The sequence below is a fragment of the Megascapheus bottae genome, chromosome 2 (assembly GCF_031878675.1).
Source record: "Megascapheus bottae isolate mThoBot1 chromosome 2, mThoBot2.hap1, whole genome shotgun sequence".
NCBI lineage: Eukaryota > Metazoa > Chordata > Mammalia > Rodentia > Geomyidae > Megascapheus > Megascapheus bottae.
Window position 1 is genome coordinate 48,822,706 of NC_143510.1, and position 7,007 is coordinate 48,829,712.

Consider the following 7,007-nt stretch of genomic DNA (forward strand, 5'->3'; position numbering starts at 1 on the left):
AAGTTGCCTCGTTAGCATGTCCGAGCTGCTTAGAATACCTTGAGGTTGACTCACTAGCCACTCACACATCATTCTGTTGCCATGGATCCAGGAAGTGGGAAGTGGAGGTGAGGTGTGTGGACCCTGGCTATGGTCACTGGGCCATCTGGTTAGTTGGTCATGTGGTCCATGAGTCAAGCATGCAGACACTGGGAAGGATCTGCCTGCCTGTGAGCTTGCTGAGTGTCTTGCAGATAACCCACTTGCACTACACTCATAACAGTTCCTTGTGACAGGCTTGTGACTATGTAAAAAACTGCACCACTCTTACTTTGAGATACTGTCTGTGGGAACACTCAGTAGGTGCCTGTACATAGTAGGTTTGCAATAAACCGTGGTTGAATCCTGAGCTCCTTGCGGACTCTCCCCAGCTGATACCTCTGCTTGCAGAGGGGACACAGGGAGAACAAGGTGCCAGGATGCACACCCTGCACTGCCCTTGAACTGGGTTAGCTCCAGAATGGCCCTTCTCTAGTCCCCAGTAGGGGCTCACTTCTCAAGTCCAACCCTGGATAGGAAACAGCTCAAAGTTGCCCCCTGCTGGCCAGTGAGCTGCCCAGCAGCATCACCATGAAGTGCCCATCTGCCAGTCTCCTGGCCAGCCCTGTGCTGCTGGTGTGATTGCATGAGCTCTATTGCCAGTTAAATACACACACACACACACACACACACACACACACACACACACACACACACAACTAGAGCTGTGGTTCAAATGGTAGAGCTAAGGAACCACATCCAGGCCCTGAGTTCAATTCACAGTACAGGCACAGAAAGAAATATAATTAAATAATAAAAAATAGGAGGGACCTTGCCATCAGATTGGGTATGGAAGCCTTGGTGTTAGAGGCCCTCTCTCTCTCTCTCTCTCTCTCTCTCTCTCTCTCTCTCTCTCTCTCTCTCTCTCTCTCTCTCTCTCTCTCTCTCTCTCTCTCTCTCTCTCTCCTCTCTCTCTCTCTCTCTCCCTCTCTCTCTCTCCCTCTCTCTCTCTTTTCTTTTTAGGTCGGTGATAGGGCTTGAACTCAGGGCCAGGGTGCTGTCCCTGAGCCTTTTTACTCAAGGATAGCACTGTACCATTTTGAGCCACAGCTCCACTTCTGCTTTTTATGGTAGTTCTGGTTTTCTGGAGATAAGAGTCTCATGGACATTCCTCCCCAGGCTAGCTTCGGACTGCCATCCTCAGATCTCAGCCTCCTGAGTAGCTAGGATTGCAGGCATGAGCCCTTGGTGTCTAACTTAGATGTTCTCTTAAGGAAAGAAGAAGAGAGCTTCAATTCAATTCCTGTCCACTGCTGCAGCCCTGGGTTGTCCTATGACTGCAGCTGTTGCACTGGGATCAGAGAGCCTGCACAACAGTTCCTTCCCAGAGGACCTCTGCAGCTGGTGCTGGGGATGCTAATAGCATTCCTAGTACCTTGGAAAGGCAGACTTTCCCTTCCTTGTAGGCCTACCAGGCCCTGGTTATTTCCTGGGTTTCCTGAGGGTCACATCAGGGTTGGAGAAGGGGGAGAAGGAAAGTAGGAAAGAGAGAGAGCTGGTACTACAGCTTCAATTCAAGGCCAGGGCACTGTCTTTTCGCTTTTTTTCTGCTCAGAGCTGGTACTCCACCACTTTCAGCTTTTTGCTGATTAATTGGAGATAAGCACTTCAAGAACTTTCCTGCCTGGGCTGGCTTTGAACTGTGATCCTCAGATATTGATCTCCAGAGTAGCTAGGATTATAGATGTGTCCCACTGGCCATGCATTGAGTCCTTAGAAAGGCACTGTGTCTATGCCTCCCTTCCTCTGTAGAATCCCAGGGAACATGTTTGCCTTTTTTCTTTTTCTTTTTTTTTTTTGGCCAGGCCTGGGGCTTGAACTCAGGGCCTGGACATTGTCCCTGAGCTTCTTTTGCTCAAGGCTAGCACTCTGCCACTTGAGCCACAGTGCCACTTCTCGATTTTCCTGTTTATGTGGTAATGAGTAATCAAACCCAGGGCTTCATGCATGGTAGGCAAGCACTCCTGCCTTAAAAAAAAAGTTTGTGCCAGTATTTGGGCTTGAACTCAGGTCTGGGTGTTTTTCTTTAGCTTTTTCACTCAAGCCTGGCGCTCTGCCATTTAAGCTATATTTCTACTTCCAGCTGTTTGGTGGTTAATTGGGGATCAAAGTTTCACAGACTTTCCTGCCCAGGCTGGCTTTAAACTACGATTCTCACACCCTAGCCTCCTGAGTAGCTTGGGTGACAAGCATGAGCCACAAATGTCTGACATCTGCCTTGCATTTGAGGGAAGAAAATCTGCTGCTCCGTTAGTTTCTCAGCTGTTGTTCTGATTGCCCAGGTGACCTTCCAACTTCCCTGTGTGTGTAAGAGGAAGGGATCATCTTATGACAAAGGCCTACCCAAAAGGTTGGTGGCTGGTTGAATGCTGAAGAGGAATGATGGAGGCTCTGGCAGGTGAGCCTTGACGCTGAGGACCATAACTTCCTCTGCTGAGGCCTGGTCATACCTGCATTATCAAGGACAGTTCTTTTTACCTTCCCAGGCACCATTCTCCTCCAGTCCTGTTTCACACTAGCCTGTGAGGCGTGTATTCTTCTTCCTCTAGATCCTCCCAGATACTCAGCTCAAGAGCCCTAGAGGCAACAAAGCCCTCATGCTTAGACACCCCACCCTGGGCTGCAGTGAGGTACCCCATCCCAAGTCCATTGTCTTAGGGCTGGGACTGGCACTAGCTTTGCAGTCAGCACTTTGGGTGGGCGACTCTTGGAACAAGCTGCTTCCACCAGGGCCACATTCAGTTTGCTAGAAATAGAGACAGAGGGCTTCTTGACTTTGCATATGATTTGCATAATGTCATAGACACAGTCTATTTTCAGGCAGTCTTCAGGTTCAAGTGTTGTCACTGCTGCCCTGCAGGGTGTCATGTCTGGATGAATCTTTTCTCTGTTCTTTCACACCCACCCACTCTTATTGACCTACATCCTCAACTGCAAGAGCACAAGGTGGGGAGAGGTGGGGAGCAGGGTTGTCCTGGGAGCCACCAGAGGTGAGAAGCACTGGGCAATTTCCTTTATCACCATCATCATAAGCAGCAGGTCAAGTTGCTCAAGGGCAACTGATAAAAGAAAGAGGGTGGGGGAGGGGGAGCCAGGTAGCCACCTCCCTTTCCTGACACACCTTGGCAGACTCTTCTCATCTTGTCACCACTCAGTCTTCTGCTACATTGAAGAACAGAGTTCAGGTTGATAAACCTATGCTCCTTAGCCACCCAGAAAGTCTTGCTTGACCCAACTATTCCTCCCCCCAACTTTTCTTTCTTTTTTTTAATATTTATTTTTATTTCTTTTTTCTTTTCCTTCTCTGGGGCTGGATGCTGTCTCTGAGCTCTTCAGCTCAAGCCTACCACCCTACCCCTTGAGCCACAGTGCGACTTCTGGTTTTCTGGTAATTAATTGGACATAGAGGTCTCATGGGCTTTCATGCACAGGCTGACTTTGAACCTCAATCCTCAGATCTCAGCCTCCTAAAGTAGCTAGGCTTACAGGCATGAGCCAACGGCTCCTGGCTTTTACATTTCTTTTCAGCATTCAGAGTTGACATTAGCCCGTAGGAAATTTCATCTTCAGTGGACCACTCTTCTGGGAGACCCAGCTGAGAGATCCGAATCCTAGGTTTGAGTTTTTGTTTCTGTGCTCGTACTAGGACGTTAGCCTTACTGGGCTTTTTTTTCACTCCACTCAAGGCTGGTGCTATTCTATTTGATCCACATTTTCAGGTTTTGGGTGATTAACTGGAAATAAGTCTCTTGGATATGTCTTTCTGGTCTGGCTTCAAACCAATCCTCAGATTTCAGCCTCCTGAGTAGTTAGGGATACAGAGCCACCAGCACCTGGCTTAGCATCCTAGTTTGGTGACCAAATGTGTGTGTGTGTGTGTGTGTATTGGTTCTGGTACTAGGGCTTGAACTCAGGGCCTGGGCACTGTCCCTGAGCATTTTCACTCAATGCTAGGGCTCTACCACTTGAACCACAGCTCTACTTCCAGGCTTTTGCTACCTAGAGATAAGAGTCTTATGGGCTTTCCTGCCCAGGCTGGTTTTGAACCATGATGCTGAGATCTTAGAGAGCCCCTGGCTCCCAGCAGTGACCAATATGGTTAAGGTGTTTGGCTCATTAATGTCAGTCAGTGTTTCGGCACCCTTCATTCCTTCAGCTAGAAATTTATACAAGCATTTGATTAGCCTAGGCTTGATGGTGCCTCTGAGGACTCAGAGGTAAACACACCAGAAGCGCCAGTTGGGAGGACTGTTGCAAAGTTGTCTATGACCTTGGCAGGTACTTGGTCTCTCCTTACCTAGGAAAGAAAGGGATTGGAGGAGATCAAACCAAAGACAATGCTCTTCACTATGTAGCTTGAGCTATTTGGTGACCTGGTCTTGGTCACAGAGAATCAGGACCCCTTTCTGCAAATGCCTCAGCCTGTAGACGTGGTTAGTACACTTTTCCTGTGTGCATTGACGGGTCCACCAGATGCCAAGGCAGAGAGCCTGGCTTCTGTGAACCCAGAGTGCACACTGCAAGGCCTCCCAGTGGCAACACGCTACCCAGAATTCCTGTCTGCAGCTCAGTTCTGCAGGGCCTGCCTCATCCCCGCAGGCAGGCGTTTCCTGTTGATAAGAAGCTCTCTCACAAACACTGATAAAGAGATGAAAAAAGGAAATGGATAAGCTTGGGTATAATGGGCATTTTTGTCTGCCTTTTCTACCCCTCTTCCTTCTCTGAACATCCCCCCCCACCCCCAACTACTTCCCAGAACTAAACAGAAAACCTGCCCACTTCCCCTCACCCCACCTCCGCTGTGGGCTCTATTTTGGAGTTTCCAGGAATGTTAGTCTGAAGACTTACATAGCCCTCAGTAGCAGGTCCTGGATTAGCCTGGGTAAGGAAGGGAGCCCAAAGACAGGAAGGACTGGGGACTGAGGCCCCCCAAGCCCAGGGGAAAGAGCAGTTTACAGGAAGGAAGGCTAGGTGGGCACAGGTTGGGTTGCATCTGTGCCCTTCCCTCCTCCTTCTCTCTTTCCATCCTCCCAGAGGTTTGGATCCAAGCAGTGGTTAGATGACTGGATAGTCTATAATTAGTGGATTTTCCATCACTTTAGTCTTAGGCTTATTAATGGAAAAATCTCATTAATTTTGACTTCACTAATTTGGAGTGTATGATCCATCAGGACAAGAAGTGGGCTGTGTTTGGAAAAATAAACAAAGCAAGAACATTTTCTAGGCATACCCTACCCTACCCGCCATCCTTCTCAGGTATGGATTTTATTTATTTATTTTTGTACTGGTCCTGGGAGTTTAAACTCAGGACGCTATCCCTGAGCTTTTGTGCTCTGCCACTTGGAGCCACAATTCCATTCCTAGCTTTTTGGTGGTTAACTGGAGATAAGAGTCTCACAGATTTTCCTGCCTGGGCTGGCTTTGAACTGAGAACAGAAATCTTTAGATCTCGGCCTCCTGAGTCGCTAGGGATTGCAGGCATGGAGCCACTTTATTCAGTTTAGGGTTTGGATTTGAACGTTCATTTTGACAAAGGGCTTTTTCTTACGTGTCTGACCTGCAGTTAGGGTGACCTGCCGCCAGGTGGGTGAGAAGGCTTTGTCTGCACTGCACTCCAAATTGTCCTTTATTCAAGGACAGAGGGAGATAAAAAAGATCTTACACTCAACAATCCTTTTTTCCTCCTCCTCCTCCTCCTCTTCCTCCTCCTCCTCCTCCTCCTCCTACTTCTCCTGCCAAAATGCAATTCCTAACTAAAACAGGTAAATGCAAAGAGGTAGAATAGATAGTTCTAAATGCCCAATTTTCTAAAACAAACAAAACTCCAAAAGTTATATACAACTTAGAGACTGTATTCTGAAGTCTTAACTCTTTCCAGTCTTGGTTACCACCAAACTAGAAACTGATGCTGACTTCAGGCCTATCCACTCTTTTTTTCCTAATGGAGGCTTAAGCTCAGGGCCTGGGTGTTGTCCTTTAGGGTTGCTTTCCTAAATCACACCCATACACACCCCTCTAGTGCTGGTGCTTTCCCTTCTGAGCCACGCTTACTTTCTTGCTGCTCTCATTTGCTTATTTATCCAGGTATATATTTATTTTTGTGTCCATCCTAGGACTTGAACTCAGGGCCTTTGTGCTGTCCTTGGCTTCTTTTGCTCAACACTAGCCTACCACTTATTCCAATAAACTACTTCTGATTTTTTAGTAGTTTATTGGAGATAAGAATGTTGTGGACCTTTCTGCCCAGGCTGGCTTTGAACAAATCCTCAGAGCTCAGCCTCTTGAGTAGCTAGGATTATGGACAGGTGTGAGCCGTCACTGCGCAGCTAGGATTTGATTGATTTTTTTTTTTTTGATACTCCTGAGGCTTAGACTCAAGGTCCGAGCACTGTCTTTGTAGCTTTCTCAAGGCTAGTGCTCTACCACTTGAACCACAGCACCACTTCTGGCTTTTCTATGTATGTGGCACTGAAGAATCAAACCCAGGTCTTCATGGATGCTTGGCAAGCACTCTACTACTAAGCTACATTCCCAGTCCCAGGATTTGATTATTTTTTTAATTACAAGATTTTAAATTCAAATGGCATAATACACTGAAACTGTGGCTCAAAAGTAGAGTAATATTTGTGAACAGAAATGTTTGTGAACAGCACCCAGGTCCTAAGATCAAGTCCTAGAACTGGTACACACACACACACACACACACACACACACACACACACACACACACACACACACACAATGCTTCATTGCGTGTAACTTTGCTGGCACTGATGGCAGGCAAGTCTGTGAGGCTCTTATTTCCAAATAGCCACCAAAAAGCCAGAAGTGGGGCTATGGTTCAAGTGGGAGAGTACTACCATTGAGTAGAAAAAGCCAGGGGATAGTGCTCAGGCCATGATTTAAAGTCTCAGTGCCAGCACAAAGAG